Source organism: Polypterus senegalus, chromosome 10 (genome assembly GCF_016835505.1).
Source record: "Polypterus senegalus isolate Bchr_013 chromosome 10, ASM1683550v1, whole genome shotgun sequence".
Classification (NCBI taxonomy): Eukaryota; Metazoa; Chordata; class Cladistia; order Polypteriformes; family Polypteridae; genus Polypterus; species Polypterus senegalus.
The window spans coordinates 15,381,971-15,399,560 of record NC_053163.1 but is presented as its reverse complement, the minus strand read 5'-3'; the positions used below and the strand labels follow the sequence as shown (position 1 = coordinate 15,399,560).

At 43.4% G+C, this 17,590-nt stretch overlaps 1 protein-coding gene across 1 annotated transcript in view; it reads left to right on the top strand.

Moving 5' to 3' along the window:
- Nucleotides 1-14,864: 14,864 nt before the first annotated feature.
- Nucleotides 14,865-17,590, top strand: part of dlgap5 (discs, large (Drosophila) homolog-associated protein 5) — a 52,110-nt gene continuing 49,384 nt past the window's right edge. Inside the window, exon 1 of the mRNA XM_039765291.1 lies at nt 14,865-14,942. The gene's annotated coding sequence lies outside the window, so the exon portion shown is untranslated. The remainder of the gene's footprint in view (nt 14,943-17,590) is intronic.

Here is a 17,590-nt window from a genome sequence, read left to right as displayed (position 1 = left end):
AATGGATGTTCTACAGTAGAATCCCCAATGTGGCTCTCAGGTTCGGGCATCACTGACCGCTCCATGTCCAAGATAACTTGCTGACTGACTCCACTTTCTGTCAAACCTTCTGCACCTGCAGACAAGCACACTCTAGAATCAGCACCCCCTGACCCACGGCTCCTGGCAACTGCTTTCACCCTCACGCCACACAGCACCACACCCTGTTTCTAATGACTTGCTTAATCATTTACTAAACCGATGGACCCTGATTTACAGCCTGAGACGCTGGAAGAGCAACGGAGAAGAGCAGTGCTGTCACTTTAACCCGGCGTGTTTTTTTTTACGATTCTTGCATTAATCCCCACTGTTCAACTTACAAAAAGTCGACAAAATATAAGGGACCCCCAAACTCAGGGTGGTGGGACCAGTGGAGATCCGTCCTTTGAAGAATCTCATTCTCCTGCGTACACGTGACAATAAACGTGAACCTGAACACGACACCCTGAAGGAAACCCCCAAATGAATCGGTGTCTAGTTAAACCGCTCTAAATTCCACGTCAAGTCTGAGAGAAGGGCCAAGGGAAACATTGAATACTGAAGACTAGTGAGGTGGATGGTACACTCCATTGGCCTTTTTTATGAAGTCATTAAAAACAAATACCACCGAATCTCATACTTCCAATGCACTATAACTCCTAACTCTCACCCCTGTCCCTCAGAGTGACCACCAGGACCTACCACCATATAATCACTGAATTCCATCCTCATCAAATCAACAGCCCGTTGCTTAGCTGTCGATCGGTATTTCTTTTGATATAGCGCCTGCCACATTAAGAGCAATGAAGACAATTCATAATACAGAAGACAGACAAGACCAAAAATACAAGAGCAATCCACTTCTGCCCATTCCCATGACTGACTTCTTCTCATGGCGGCAGCAGAAGAATGCTTCCTCAAGTAAAAGGCCACCACACGACAGCCGTAATAATAATTAAGTCCTTGCCTTGTTTGCTCATCTTTAGGTCAAGCCTGCAGTGCAAGTGAAAAGTGACTTACCTCACTGGGTTGTGGGATTGCAGCACAACGTTCTCAAGACACAAGTCAAGAAGCTGAGCAGCAAACCATCTGACTTCTCCTTTTAATATCCCTCTCTCTCTCTCTGTCCCTGTCTCTTTTATCTCTTATGTGGTAAGTCTACCGTATTGTCTGGATTAGGAGATCCTCAAACTATTTTTAAAAATAGGAAGAAGAACTGCAGCTTCCGACTGGGCAGACGTCCACGGAAAATAATTTGCCTGCGAAGCTAACACAATGTCGAGGAAATCAAATATGCCGTCAAAGAGCCCTCGGTAAGAAGAGAGTGTTGGGGTGTCACAGCGGTGACCCCATTCAACAAGAAGGATAAGCGAAAAAATAAGTGACAAGAAATGGAAGGACCGTTGGTCTACAAGACAAAGGTCTGGTTAGCAACTGCTCGGTGGGAGCTGGGTCCAAAAATAATAACTTCTGCTTGGTCTTCATCGCCTATGGAAGATGGACCAGAAGAAGCAGAACTTACAGGGGTGGAGCAGAAGTGACATAAGAGTTCATCTGCATTGTTGCCCTCCACTAAACCGAAAAAGATGTACAGGAAGGTAGTAGCTGTGCTTCACTCTCACCCTTTCTTGTCTTTCTTTTTTGACCAAAGCCACTGCAGCCACTGACAAGAACATAAGGAAAAATTGTGAGAAATAATAATAATAATAATAATCTACTCTCTATATATAAAATCCTAATCCTAAAAGTGCAACGATTTTATGTTTTTTTGTCGCGCTTTAAATCGGGCTTATTTTAAAACCTACATCTATATGTTTGGTATCATGCTTTTCAGAATTTATCAAACTTTAATCTGCTGTTGTTAGATTTTCAGAATAATGCCTTGCGCCCTGTGTTGGCTCCAGCAGAACCCCCGTGACCCTGTGTTAGGAAATAGCAGGTGGGATAATGACTGACTGACTGACTGACTGACTAAAAAATACAGTGGACCCTTGACTTATGAACTCAAATCGGCTGGTTGTAACTCAAGTTGGTTGTAATTCAAGACTATTTTTCCCATAAGAAATAATGGAAATACCCATAATGCACTCCGAACCTCCCACAACAACACTTACTTAACCTTTTCATAATAAAAAAGGGTTGTATAATGTGCATAATTTACCAAAACACCAATAATTTTTCTAATGTACTAGTCAAAAAGTTATAAAAAGTGCATAGCCTACCAGAAACAACAATTTCATACTGTACTCACCATTTAATTTGACATCTTTGGGCTGCAGGAAGGGAGGAGGAGGAGAACGAAACGGAAGGTGGTTATTGTTTAGAAGGAGCCTCCTTATGCAAATCTTTTCTTTGTAAAATTGTCGAGATGGTGGATTTCGACATGCTGTACATATTAGTGAGATCGGTCACACGAACAGCACTCTTATATTTCCGCACAATTAACGTTTCGATTGTGATCGCTGTTTCTCAAGTTAATAATGACAGTAGTCGAGCAGTCAGTTCAAACCTGGCCGTGTTGTGAACTGCTGTAATAATACACTCCAAAGCAAGCCGGTGCTGACTCAGCCTGATGACATCATCATCTGCCGCGCCAGCCCGCTAGCTAACATCCCTTAACAATCGCTTTCTTTACCTTCGTTACCTTCTCTTCCTTCCTTAGCAATTATGCGTCTTGCTTGCCATGGTCTTAGTGAATTATATATACAGATAAGTCACTGCACTGACCGAAATTACGTCCACAAACACATGTATCTGGGCTCCGACTGACGCTTACGAACGCTCTCGGCTGTTTGTTTACAATCGCACATGCGGATACACGTGACCGAATTCGGGTCGTAACGCAAGATGTTGGTCGTAAATCAAAACAAAAATTTGGGTCGTAAATCAAGTTGTTCGCATGTCAGGCCGGTCGTACTGTATATTAAGGGTCGACTGTATCAAGAACTCACGTCCTTCGAGACGAGGCTTTATGCCAAAGTATTTAACCACGAAATAAAGGACTAAGAGTAGGACAGCTGTTGTACAGGCTTTTAAATGTTCAAAGCACTGCACAAGATGGAGATCATGTGGCACGGCAGCAGCAGCAGCAAGCCAGCAGCTGATCGAGCAAAGAGGAGGTATAAAAAACTGCATTTGTTTCCCATTGTATCACCGTTTAAGAGGGGGTTTCAGAGGAGCAACCGCGTTTCCTTGGGGTTTGTTCAGGCAGAGACGCGAAGTGGCTGGCACGTAGCGCAGGCCAGGGGTTTGGCAAGTGAAGCCAGCAGGGCGTGAACCCCCTAGTATATATTGTTGCAGGTGGCCAGGGACCTTGCCCCACCCGGACGCCTGGATCAGGGAAGGACCGGGAAGGGGGCAATATTTTCCCTGGATGCAAGAGGGCAACCCCCCTGTGATTTCCATCCAGGGCCACGACTACGGAGAAGGGAAGCGCATCCCCGTGGGGGTCCGTGGTCCAACCAAGGGGCTGCCTGGATGGTTCCTGAGCCCTGGAGGACAGCTCTTCCGCCACACCAGGAAGTGCTGCCACTCCAGGAACTGTGTGTGCCCGGAGTGCTTCCGGGTGCAAGGGCAGCACTTCCTGGTGTGCAGAAGACCATCATCAGCACTTAAAGCACATCCGGGGCACGATAAAAGGGGCTGCCTCACTCCCTTCGAAGAGCCAGAGTCGGGAGGACAAAAATGGAGCTTGCAAATGAGGAGCTGAAAAGAGAGGAAAGGGACTGAGAAAGCGTGAGTGTGGGGAACCACGTTGTAAATAGCTGAATAAATAAACCCATGTGTTTTGGACATTGGTGTCGTGTCTGTCTGTGGCCGGGCTGTCTATTACAATATATAAATACATGTGAAAAGATGGAACAGATAGAGTCTTTCATTCATTTTTGTCTTCTTCCTATTACAATATCACTTCAAACGGCTACCCAAAGACATTCATTAAACAATGCCTACACAGGAGATGCCAGAGAACCCAGCAAACAGTCGACTCCAATCTGACCCCCCCATCCCACTTGGCACACGCTTCCTTATCATCACAGAGTGTCAGGCGGTGCAGCACGTATCCTGTCCAAATCAGGCATCAGAACAGCACACAAACCTACGAACAATCTGCGCACGGTCCTCTTTAATGCCGAAAACAAGAAATCGGCAGCAGAGCCACAAAACGCAGTTTATAGCATTCCATGCAGTTTCGCCCACTGATATACATATGACAAACATCAAAAAGAATCGCAACACGTACAGTATACAGGAACATTGCAACACCGTCAGAAGGAAGGACTCACGCACACAAATTCAATTGGACATACATTTAACTGGGACAATGTACAAGAAGGATTTAAGGCCAGTACTAAAAGTGCCAGAGAGCTGGCTGAATCTTGGCTATCAAAGGAAAATGCCATTAACAGACATTTGGACAAAAACCCAGCATATGCAAACTTAAGAAGAAGAACATCCTTATAATAAATAAAACTACGACCAACACCCTCCTTACCCCACCTCATTAAGCAGCTACCTAATTTTGCTATATATTGCCTTTAATTCTTGTATGTCTAAGCATTATTATCTGATGACGGCTCCTGGCAGGAGCTGAAAGCTCAGGAATAAAAACTACTTTATGATACGTGATTCATTCTCTCCCTTTGTAGATCTCCAACTACAAATATGCAAACCATATCACAGACCTTTACTTCCATATATATACAAAAATGACCAAAAGACATTGAGAAGGTTTGGGGCAGCCTCCTGTATAATTTTTCCCGGCTGCAAAATTGATGAAAGAGAACGGACATGTTCACACAACTGAGTCCAAAACAGAACTGATTCACTAGAAACAAGATGGCGGCTTTAAAGGCCAGTATGGGAAGTGATGTCATCAGGATTTCCCTAGAATGGTCTGCAAGGAATCGAGAGAGAGAATTAGTGTACTTCACCACCCCTTGGTCCGTTATGGAATCACATCTATTCAGGCTCTTAAGTTGTCCCCTAAACACGTGTGTGTAACTATATATATATATATATATATATATATATAGTGACAGATAGGGGGAGCTGTCATCCCCTTGAATGCTCAGATCAGATGCCAGACACCAGATAAAAGTCCAATTATTATTTATTTTATAATAATAATGTGCACCAACCACCCTCCACTCCACAATACTCATATATATATACACAATAATCAATAATCCATAAACAATCCTCCACTCCCAGACGCGTTGACACCATTCCTCCCGACACGGCTCACTCATCTGGGATTTCCCAGAGTCCTTTATAGTTCATGACCCGGAAGTGCAGTCCATGCGATTATCCAGCACTTTCGTGTGAAAACTCTTCTTCTTCATCCTGGAAGTACATCATTTCCTCTGTCGCTGTGCCTAAGATGTACTTCCGGGTTATAGGGAAAATAGTAGTCCCTGCTCCTCCCTGCAGTGTCCCCTGGAGGTCCCCATGGTATCCAGCAGGGTTGTAATGAAAACTCCACTGTCCATGATGTCCTGCTGGAACTCGGGGCACCTCTATGAAGGGATCCGGGATGAATGGCCGGCCATATCCCACAATATATATATAGGGCTGTTCTAAATAAAACAACAGATTTCAAAAATGTATTCTGTCTAATACAGTTTGTTTAAAATAAATTTTTGAAATTTGCTTTTATATATATATATATATATATATATATATATATATATATATAGAGAGAGAGAGAGAGAGAGAGAGAGAGAGAGAGAGAGACCCAGCAGAGAGTTCCTGCCACCTGTCAGACTGAGGGACTACATGGCGCTCCAGGTGGCATTCTACTTTCATCCTTCCATTCTCTAGGCATCCCAACCAGGTAAGGAACCATCCATCCCATATTATATAAAGAAAAACAATAGTGACATCAGCTAAATGAGGAGCCCTTCAGTGGTGTGTGTCTGATTTGTCCATTCACAGAAGAAAAAACTAGGCCAGTGGTCCTCAATCTGTGAGGTCGGCCCCCGGGGGGCATGAAGATGTGAAAAAAAGAAAACAAGAATAAAAATACATCCATTGAAACCAAAACAAATTAACTTAAACTACATTCTGATACTCGAAAAATAAATAGTTCGATAAATGTCGACAAAAGTTAAGTAGGTATAATGAAATATGCATCTATGATATATCATTAATTAAAAAAAGAACAAATTGGTATTAGTGGGATCCTTTCAAAAAAATGTTGGGGCGGGGGATGTAATTAAAACTGTTATGAAAACTCGGGTTGTAAATACTTAAAGGTTAAGAAACACTGAACTAGGCGGTCAGACACCATTACAAACCATTATAACTACACAACTCTATTAGCGCCTCTCAGCTTTTGATTGCTTGCACAGGTGAGCCCCTTGGTTATACTGACTGCACTTTGCACAACAAGAGTTTTTGGTTCAAAATGAAGTCAATCACACTGCATGTTTTAGAATTACTGGAAATACTGGAAGCCAATGAGAAGTATTGATGGAACTTGACTTACTGCTCTGTTCAGTAAATGGAAACCCTCCCTGTACAACATGCATGCTGTCCACATAGAGGGAATGGTGAAGTTGTAGGAAAATGACAAAATACGGTAAGTTAGGAGAACATCGTAATGTAAGGGAAAATTCAGCTGCCTAGAATGTGCTGAAAAACAAATAAAAAAGATGTCAGTCATTGTCCAACCCACTATATCCAAACACAGGGTCACGGGGGTCTGCTGGAGCCAACCCCAGCCAACACAGGGCACAAGGCAGGAAACAAACCCGGGCAGGGCGCCAACCCACCGCAGGACATACACCCACACACCAAGCACACACTAGGGACAATTTAGGAAAAATTCTACAACACAATATATGCTGAGTAAGCATCGATGTCAATAAAATCCACAATGTACCAGCAAGATCAAAAACAGGAAAATAAATCCATCAATATCTATAAAGTTGGCACGTCAAAAGCATATTCCGCCCCAGCCACAGGGGATTCACAAACCAGTGTGTTTCTTCGTGCCGGTCCCATGCCCGGATAAATGGGGAGGGTTACGTCAGGATGGGCATCCGGTGTAAACTTCTGCCAAATCAATACGCGGACAACAAGATGATCCGCTGTGGCAACCCCTAACGGGAGCAGCCGAAAGAAGATGAGTGTCAAAAGCATGTTCCAAAAGAAACTTAACAGGGTACTTGATAATTCACACAAAAATAAAGCAAATAAAATGTACAAAAAAAAAAAAAAAACTTACGTCCGTGGTTAACATCTGCTGAGTTTATACATGATTGACCATCCAGCACTGCGGTAGGTGACGAGATCGATGACTGAAGAGCCGCATGTCAATTGTTACTAGACGGCATTTTCAGCGAACTTTCAATGTGCATGTGCTCAAAGATGCGCAGCTACTCGCACCATTACGGCGCCTGCGGTCTTGCGGACTTTGCCACCTTTTCACAAGTGCTGTCATTTTCAGAATGTTTGCCTAGCGTGAGGAAGATAAGAGCGACGACGCTTCCTGGGGAGCTAGATAGAGAGTGCCATTTATTAATCAAATCAATAAGGAGAAAAGTTTTATGTCGTTTTCGCAATAAGACGCGACCGGGCAGTGATATCATAAGTGTGGGCGGGGTCTAAGTCGGGATGGGCAGGTGAAGGGAGAGAAGAACCAGCGCGATAATGTACACCGACGGACCTGGCACATCGTCACCGTGCTTGTCTGGAGTAAAGTGCAACCGTATTATACGGAGAGAGTGGGTGGACAAAATACTGAATATCAGGGACCTAATAAGGAGCAGGGCTGAGCCTCCATAACGGCTTCAGACCTTCATCAAGCGCTGTGTACAGCAGGAGAAGACGATGAAAAAGGTGGAATTCGCTTTGCTCTCTGCGAATTCCAGATCTTTCCACAAAACTTCAATGATTCGGATCTTGAAACTGGGGTGGCTGAAAATAGTGGTAGCATTTAAAAAAATATATTAGTAGAATTATATGTGGCGCAGTGGGTAACTTCCCGGGTCCTCCCTGCGTGGAGTTTGCATGTTATCCCCGTGTCTGCGTGGGTTTCCTCCGTGTACGCCGCTTTTCTCCCATAGTCCAAAGACATGCAGGTTAGCAGGTTGGCAATTCTAAATTGTCCCAAGTCGGTGTTTGTGTGTGTGCCCTGCAGTGGGCTGGTGCCCTGCCCGGTGTTTGTTTCCTGCCTTGCGCCCTGTGTTGGCTGGGATTGGCTCCAGCAGACCCCCGTGACCCTGTAGTTAGGATATAGCGGGTTGGATAATGGATGGCTGGATGAACAAATAATAGCATCTAATGCCCACAGCTCTTTATATCACATTTAACAGAATGACCAAAAATGTTTCATAATAACTCTATAGTGGGCAAAAAAAAAAAAAAAAAAAGTTATCCCGTCAAAGCCGTCAGAGTTCTTTATAGAGATGACAGCACTGAATCCAAATCTGGCAGCTGAATTACTCTATCACACCCAGTTTTTGAAAGATGAAGACTTCCACTGAAAAAGCACAATTTCAGAGGAAATATGTTGTGTAATTTTAAAATGAATTAGAACATTAGAACACTCTAGACAAGAACAGGCCATTCAGCCCAACAAAGCTTGCCAGTCCTATCCTCTTATTTCTTCCAAAAAACAAGCCAAGTTTTGAAAGTCCCTAAAGTCTTACTGTTTACCACAGTACTTCACAGCTTATTCTAAGTGTCTATCATTCTTTGTGTAAAGAAAATCTTGCTAATGTTTGTGTGAAATTTACCCTTCACACAGTGGTTCTCAACCTGTGGGGTGGGCCTGCCTAAGAGGGCGCGAAGTAACAAAAAGGGGGCGTGAAGATGTGAAAAAAAGAAAACAAGAATCAAAAATATGAAAAAAAATCTGTTGAAACCAAAACAAATTAACTACATTCTGATACTAGAACAATAAATATAGAGTTAGATAAATGTCAATAAAAGTTAAATAGGTATAAAAAAATATGCATCTACATTTCAAAAAAAAAAAAAAACATACTTTAAAAAACTGTTATGAAAACTTGGGTCACAAATACTTACAGGTTGAGAAACGCTGCGTTAACAAGTTTCCAACTGTGTGCCCATGTTCTTGATGAACTCATTTTAAAATAACAGTCTCGATCTACTGGACTGATTCCCTTCATAATTTTAAACACTTCAGTCAGGTCACCTCTTAATCTTCTTTTGCTTAAACTTTAAAGGCTCAGTTCTTTTAATCTTTCCTCAAAACTCATCCCTTGTAGCCATGCAATAAGCCTAATCACTCTTCTCTGGACCTTCTCTAGTGCTGCTATGTCCTTTTTGTAGCCTGGAGACCAAAACTGCACACAGGACTCCAGATGAGGCCTCACCAGTGTGTTATAAAGGTTGAGCAGACCCTCCTGTGACTTGTACTCCACACGTCGTGTTATATAAACTGACATTCTGTTAGCCTTTTTAATGGCTTCTAAACACTGTCAGGAAGTTGATAGCTTAGAGTCCACTATGACTCCTAAATCCTTCTCCAAAACGGGTACTCTTGATTTTAAGATCGTCCATTGTGTATTCAAACCTCACATTTTTACTTGCTATACATTTACTGACATTAAATTTCATCTGCCACAAGTCTCCCCAAGTCCATCTGTAATGATATAACGGATTCCAAATGATCTGCTAATCCACCTATCTTGGAATTATCTGCAAACTTAACCAGCTTGTTGCTTATATTCCTATCTAAATCATTTATCCTTCTATATATAAAAGCGGTCGGGATTGTCCTTCTGCCCCATGAGTGCTATGCAGGTGCGGAGTTTCACACACGCCCCGTCCATTTTGCAATGCACGATGGGATTTGTAGTTTCGTTTTTCCAGGTAAAAGATAATTTTCTACTCCAGACTATGCGAGTAGCACGGAGTTTCACACACGCCCCTCCATTTTGCAATGCACTATGGGATTTGTAGTTTCGTTTGTCTATGTAAAAGATGATTTTCTACTCCAGACTGTGCGATATCTTCTTCTTCTTTCTTACTATATAAAAGTGGTCGGGATTGTCCTTCTGTCCCGTGAGTGGAAAGCGTAGCGGTATTCCGCTTATCACAGACTTACTACTTGCAGCTTGCGGTACAAAGCGACATGATGTGAGTAGAGTTCTGGTGCTCCCATCGTTCCCTTGCTTTTGTGCACCATGCGCTGGAAAAATAGACAAAATTATGTCTCTGGAAATAATTAATGTTGATGGAGTAGAAATACCTCACCGTGCAGTAAATATCAGGGGGGTTCAAAAGGGCGACCTCAATATAGAAAAAAAGTTTAAATTTCATTACAAAAATAACAGAAACTACGAGTATTAAAGTAATACCGCTCAAATGCAATATAACCAAATTAATGAGTTTGTATAAAATATCAAATTGATCTACATATTGAATTGCCTTAAGAAGTGGTCAACTTAAAAGTCTAGTATATATTAAAAATAGCAGAAGCCCCCGCACTGACCCCTGCTGGTCACCACTCTTAACATCGGCCAGTTCTGATGAGGTTTCTTGCACCATCATCCTCTGATTCCTGTGTTTGAGCCAATTCTGCACCCATCTGAAAACATCACCCTGAACTGCCACTTCTTTTAATTTGATGCCCAACCTCTCATGTGGCACCTCATCAAATGCTTTCTGAAAGTCCATATAAATAATATCATCTGCTCCACTTTGATCGTATCCTTTTGTTGCCTCCTCATAGAATTCCAGCATGTTAGTAAAACACGACCTCCCTCTTCTGAACGCATGCTGACTGTTCAGAATAACTCCTGTCCTTGCCATGTGTTGCTCAATCTTAGTCAATCAGTCATTCTCCAACCCGCTATATATCCTAACTACAGGGTCACAGGGGTCTGCTGAAGCCAGTCCCAGCCAACACAGGGCACACACACACCCACACACACCAAGCACACACTAGGGACAATTTAGAACCACCAATGCACCTAACCTTCTTGTCTTTGGACTGTGGGAGGAAACCAAAAGTACTCCGAGGAAACCCACACAGACATGGGGAGAACATGCAAACTCCACACAGAGAGGGCCTGGGGAACGAACCCATGTCTCCTAACTGCGAGGCAGCAGTAGCGCCACCCCTTAATAATCATGCAGACTTAAAATAATTATAAATGATGATTGTTTTAAAAAGGAGTCACTTGGGAGTTTTTGCCCCTCTGAAGATGTTTCACGATGGAATGACCAACGCTGACTCACTCAACTTTTTATTATCACTTGATGTGATGCTATGGGTCGGCTCCATGGTTCCGGTTGCATCCCGGGAGCCTCTTGATCCCGCTACCACCAACAACGTATCAGGACGCTCCCCCAAAGCAAGGGGTGGGTGTGAAAGTGAACACAGTGCTTTTATTAAAACCATCAAAAAACAAATAGTGTCCAAACAGTGCAGTGGTCTCTTCAATAAATAATCCTTAAGAAACAGGTGACAATCCGGGAGATTAAAAATCAGGATTCAAAATGAGAGTAAACCAACCGTCATCGATCCTTCATGCCCTGTCAGATGAGCCCAGCGTGATTCCCGTCTTTGTCTCCCCAGCTCACCCATTGCTTGCTCAGCTGGTGGAGACACCACATCTGTGGTCCACACCTTCTGACCCCGTCTTAGCTGCCTCAAGTGGCGTCAGGCCTGCCCACCAAAGGTCGGTTGTCCTCTTGTCTTCCTTCTCGCTCCTCTGGCGCACCTCGGATCCCTGGGGTAGGACAGCCTCTCTTTCGCACCACTCCTCACTAATATTCAGTGGGAACAACCTGCCCCTAGGGTGCTGATCCTTCACTCCTTTGTGGGGTTCGTGCCCGCCGTGCCCTTAGCCACACTCATACAGCCTCTCCCCCACAATTCTGTTCTCACGGTTCTCTGCACTGTTCTCTCAGTTCTTTGTTCCCCCTTTCTGCTGTGCCAGCCCCTCTTTAATCTTCCTCCGTGGACACAGTGTCTCGATCACAAACTGTGGAAAGTCAATAAAGCAATTAAGACAGAACACCCCTCACGTGCAGGCATGCTCCATCTCCTTCACCCCACCAACCTCCTCCAGCTGCACAAGTACGCACGCCCAGTGAGGCTGAGCCAGCAATTTAATTATTTATTTATTAAAAAGTTCAATACAATCATCCCAGAGCTCCTAGATAACAAGCTCGCCCAGTTCAACCTGCCATTGGATCACAGACTTTCTTACAGAAGGGCGGCATGGTGGCGCAGTGGTAGCGCTGCTGCCTCGCAGTTAGGGGACCCGGGTTCGCTTCCCAGGTCCTCCCTGCGTGGAGTTTGCATGTTCTCCCCGTGTCTGCGTGGGTTTCCTCCGGGCACTCCAGTTTCCTCCCACAATCCAGCGATTCTGAATTGGCCCTAGTGTGTGATTGGTGTTTGTGTGTGTCCTGCGGTAGGTTGGCACCCTGCCCAAGATTGGTTCCTGCCTTGTGCCCTGTGTTGGCTGGGATTGGCTCCGGCAGACCCCCGTGACCCTATTCGGATTCAGCGGGTTAGAAAATGGATGGACTTTCTTACAGATAGGTGGGCCACAAACACATCTGATCCATTGACCCTCAGTATTGGTGCACCACAAGGATGATGTGTCCTTTCCCCCACCACTCTTCTCACTTTATACAAAGGACTGAACCTCTGGTGATTCGTCTGTCAAACCTCATAAATTTGCAGATGACGTCACATTAATAGGCCGCATTTCAAAGAATGAGGAGTCCAAGAGGTGGAAAATCTAATCTTGAGGTGCAGCCATGTCGTTAACATTCAAAAAACCAGGGAGATGATCATAGACTTCAGGAAACAGACATTTCAGTTTCAATATTTCAATTCTTTATTGTCATGTGTACAAGTACAAGTACCATGTAGAATGAAATGCTTGCTTGCATGTGCCCCTGCAGACAGTGAACATAGACAAAAAACCCACACACAGTAAATAAATGAATTTAAATAAGTAAATAAATAAAACCAGAAGGGCAGCACGGTGGCGCAGTAGGTAGTGCTGCTGCCTCACAGTAAGGAGACCTAGGTGTTCGCTTCCCGGGTCCACCCTGCGTGGAGTTTGCATGTTCTCCCTGTGTCTGCGTGGGTTTCCTCCCACAGTCCAAAGACATGCAGGTTTAGGTGCATTGGCGATCTAAATTTGTCCCCTGTGTGTTTACTAGGTGTATGTGTGTGTTCTGCGGAGGGCTGGCACCCTGTCCGGGGTTTGTTTCCTGCCTTGCACCCTGTGTTGGCTGGGATTGGCCCCAGCAGACCACTGTGACCCTGTAGTTAGGATATAGCGGGTTGGATAATGGGTGGATGGATAAAACCAGAATCTTAGGAATAAATAGAGACAGTGGCAGAAGTTATTGATTGTTCATGAGTCTGATCGAAGTTGGGTAGAAACTGTTCCTGAACCTGGAGGTGCGCATCCGAATGGGCTTTAGTCGCTTCCCAGATAGGAGGAGGGTGAAAAGTGACAGTGCAGGGTGGCTGGGGTCCCACCTGATACGGTTCACTTTCCTGAGACAGCGTGTAGTGTGTATGTCATAGATCGCAGGGAGTTGTGTGCCCGTGATCTGCTGTGCTGTATTCACCACACGCTGCAGAGCTGAGCAGTTGCTGTACCAGGATGAATTCCACAGTTCACCTGTAGAATCTGCACAGGGTTGTGGGGGACATCCGGGCTTTACTCAGTCTCTTGAGGAAGTAGAGGTGTTGTTGGGCTTTCTTGACTACTGCCGCAGTATGACTTGACCATTTAAGGTCATCAGTGAGGGTGACTCAGAGGAACCAAAAGCTGCTGACCTTCTGCTCCATAGTCTCACCTCCAATGTAGATGGGGCTGTGCTCTGTTGTCTGCGGAAATCCCCAATCACCTCCTTAGTTTTGCTAACGCTGAGGGTGAGGTTGCTGTCTAACCTCCTCCAAGTAGGCCGTATCATCGTCCTCGCTGATCAGACCTATTACAAATCCTCAACTGTTGCTGATATTAGCTCTGTGGTGCAATATGAAGTGCGCCTGCGCCCTTATTTGCAATTTATTTTACTTCTTTGATCAGGTCAGACGGGGCAGAGCTCAAATCGAATCCAACTTTACGACGGTTCTAGGCAAAATGAAATGTGAATATGAAAATTAACCTTTGAAAATATTGACTTATCTGTGATGTGCATCGTGCAACATGACGCTTTTCATGGAAATCATACTATGCAGACCCGACTGACTCACTTTGGAATGTTTTAACGTAAAGGTTAACATCACTTTATGAAAATTGGTGCAATTTGGTTGGGGGTCGGTTGCTTGTAAAAATGAATGCAGAATTGCAAATTACCGTACGTCATTTTTGATATTAAATGCACGTAGTATTTACATAAATAAAACACACCACACACTTTCACTCGCAGAAGAGCTTCAAGAAGAGCCCAGTTGAGAACTGAGCTATCTTAGCGCAGAAAATGACCGTTTGGCACAAAAGAAAACCCACAACTCATAACTAGTGCGCAGGTTTCAAAATCAGATAAAAAAGAAGAAATAGACTTAATCCATCCAAATGGATCAAACATACGGATCAAAACATTACTTCATGCGGGACCCTTAACTGCGCGATAAACAGAGTATATACAGTCTCGTATGGTATTCATTTACTATGTCAAATATACGACACGATACATTAAATATAACGCCGCTTCTCACAGTCACATTTTTTGCTGTAACTACAGTATACTGTAGTGGGTGTGGACCATTCAAATCCGATTGCTCCTCGTTCATTTCTGGTCTTCTGCGCAGACGTGAGGCAGACAGCCAATGAGTGGGCGCGTTCGCGCAAAATATTTCCCTTTAGCCAATCAGATTACAGTAAGACTCAGCCAGCCAACCAGATCTTAAGTGTACAAGTTTGAATAACAGCAGGTAGTTTGAGCAAGAGCGTGAGAGAGCCGGAAAGGAGGTAAGATTAAAATATTAACGTTTCTTTACTTAAAAAAATATATATACACGCTTATAATGTCGCAAGGGTGACTTTTCCTGGTGTGCTGTGCAACGTTGTTGTTCGATTCCTGACACCAGAGGAAAAACAGTTTATCGAAACGGGGTGTTTACACGCGCTGCTAACCGTGTTACGCGAGGGGAAGCGAACTTGCCCAGTTTGCTCAGCTCGGCGGCTAGTCCATCCTAGACGACCCCGTGTAAGGCATCGGCTCACCGTCCATTTCCAAAGTGATGCCGTCTTTACGCTTTAATGAGAAGTTAATTTGCAGCGTTTCTTCTGGCCGTTACGTTGAGTTTCATAAACTTAAAAATGAACTAACCGCGTGTTTTTTTTTTTTATGCCTTCAGTTTTCGGTTAACTGAATTGGTTGGGAGCAATAAGGTGCTCGCGATCAAAGTAGAGCGAAACTAAAAAAAAGTTAACATTATAAGCTTACATATGAGAATAGTCTTAAAATGAGACTGATCATGTTTACTTTGTATTCAACGCAACGATTCAGAAATTCAGGACAACAATTTGATTGCCGTTTACAGCTGAGGCAGTTGGAAGTCAAGTGACTTGAATAAGTCGGATGTGGGGATTGATCGGCTGATCTTGTGCTTTACTGTCCAGCTAGCTGTTTATCCACTGCTTGTCTAAACAATGAAACTTGAGACATCCATGGGCAAAAATGTGTCATATTTTTAAATTAAGCACTGTAACCGAAAGTCTCCTTTGTAAAGTCGCCTGTCACTGAGTGCACATGCGCGCACACAACTGGGATATGGCGAGTAACCCGGTTAAGGCAGAAATCTGGTTTCGTTAAAACCCTGCGCTTAAAAATAAATAAATAAATGAACATCAACAGCGGCTGCTGTGACTACGAAAATGAGCATGGAGCTTATGTCCTCGAGATTGTCCTGTTGAGCTTAATGTAGCCAAGGTCCGGTATTTCAATAGAAATGCTCATGTCTTTAAGAACCGACAGTCTCAATCCTTGATTAAAATAAACGTGTTTTAAAAGTGCAATTTTCACTTTTAGAATAAAATACAGGCGATGTTATAGTTATGTCAAAAAGAAGAGTTTGTGCTCGAAAATACATTAAATAAAATCAATATAGTTGTGTGAAAAAACTTCTAATAGACAAAATTTCACACAATTCATGCCAAATCAAACACAGTAAAAGAAAAATGGGACAAGCACCAGTTCATCATATAAAACAAATTTAAAGTTCTTATTCAGAGCCAGAGGATTTTCTTTGTTCCACACTGAATGGTCTCCCCAGCACGCCCGTCTACAGGCCGCTCCTAAGTCATTTTATACCCGTGTGTAAATTTGTCTCCTGAAGAGACTGAGCCCTGTTTGTTCACATATGAAGGTATTAACTCCTTTATTTCACTATAATTATTTACCAATCCTACATTAGCACTCTTGTGTTCTGCACATTAACATAAATGTAGCAATTTCTGAAATACTGAGATGGGTTGGTTCAACAAGGAGAATAAATTTGCCTCAGATTATTTCTCTTTGTGTGTGGTTCCACTGTTCTTTATTTTACCTTTGGCGTATGTGAAGCACAAGCTGACTGATTGCATCAAACATTCGCAGGCTGTGAAATGCTTTACTTTACTAGAACCTGGTTATGGATTTACCTGACCATTTAATGGGGTTACTTGCTGAGAAATCTATCTACAGTGGTGTGAAAAACTATTTGCCCCCTTCTTGATTTCTTATTCTTTTGCATGTTTGTCACACAAAATGTTTCTGATCATCAAACACATTTAACCATTAGTCAAATATAACACAAGTAAACACAAAATGCAGTTTTAAATGATGGTTTTATTATTTAGGGGGAAAAAAAAATCCAAACCTACATGGCCCTGTGTGAAAAAGTAATTGCCCCCTTGTTAAAAATCACCTAACTGTGGTGTATCACACCTGAGTTCAATTTCCGTAGCCACCCCCAGGCCTGATTACTGCCACACCTGTTTCAATCAAGAATTCACTTAAATAGGAGCTGCCTGACACAGAGAAGTAGACCAAAAGCACCTCAAAAGCTAGACATCATGCCAAGATCCAAAGAAATTCAGGAACAAATGAGAACAGAAGTAATTGAGATCTATCAGTCTGGTAAAGGTTATAAAGCCATTTCTAAAGCTTTGGGACTCCAGTGAACCACAGTGAGAGCCATTATCCACAAATGGCAAAACATGGAACAGTGGTGAACCTTCCCAGGAGTGGCCGGCCGACCAAAATTACCCCAAGGCGCAGAGGCGACTCATCCGAGAGGTCACAAAGACCCCAGGACAACGTCTAAAGAACTGCAGGCCTCACTTGCCTCAATTAAGGTCATGTGTTCACGACTCCACCATAAGAAAGAGACTGGGCAAAACGGCCTGCATGGCAGATTTCCAAGACGCAAACCACTGTTAAGCAAAAAGAACATTAGGGCTCGTCTCAATTTTGCTAAGAAACATCTCAATGATTGCCAAGACTTTGGGAAAATACCTTGTGGACTGATGAGACAAAAGTTGAACTTTTGGAAGGCAAATGTCCCGTTACATCTGGCGTAAAAGGAACACAGCATTTCAGAAAAAGAACATCATACCAACAGTAAAATATGGTG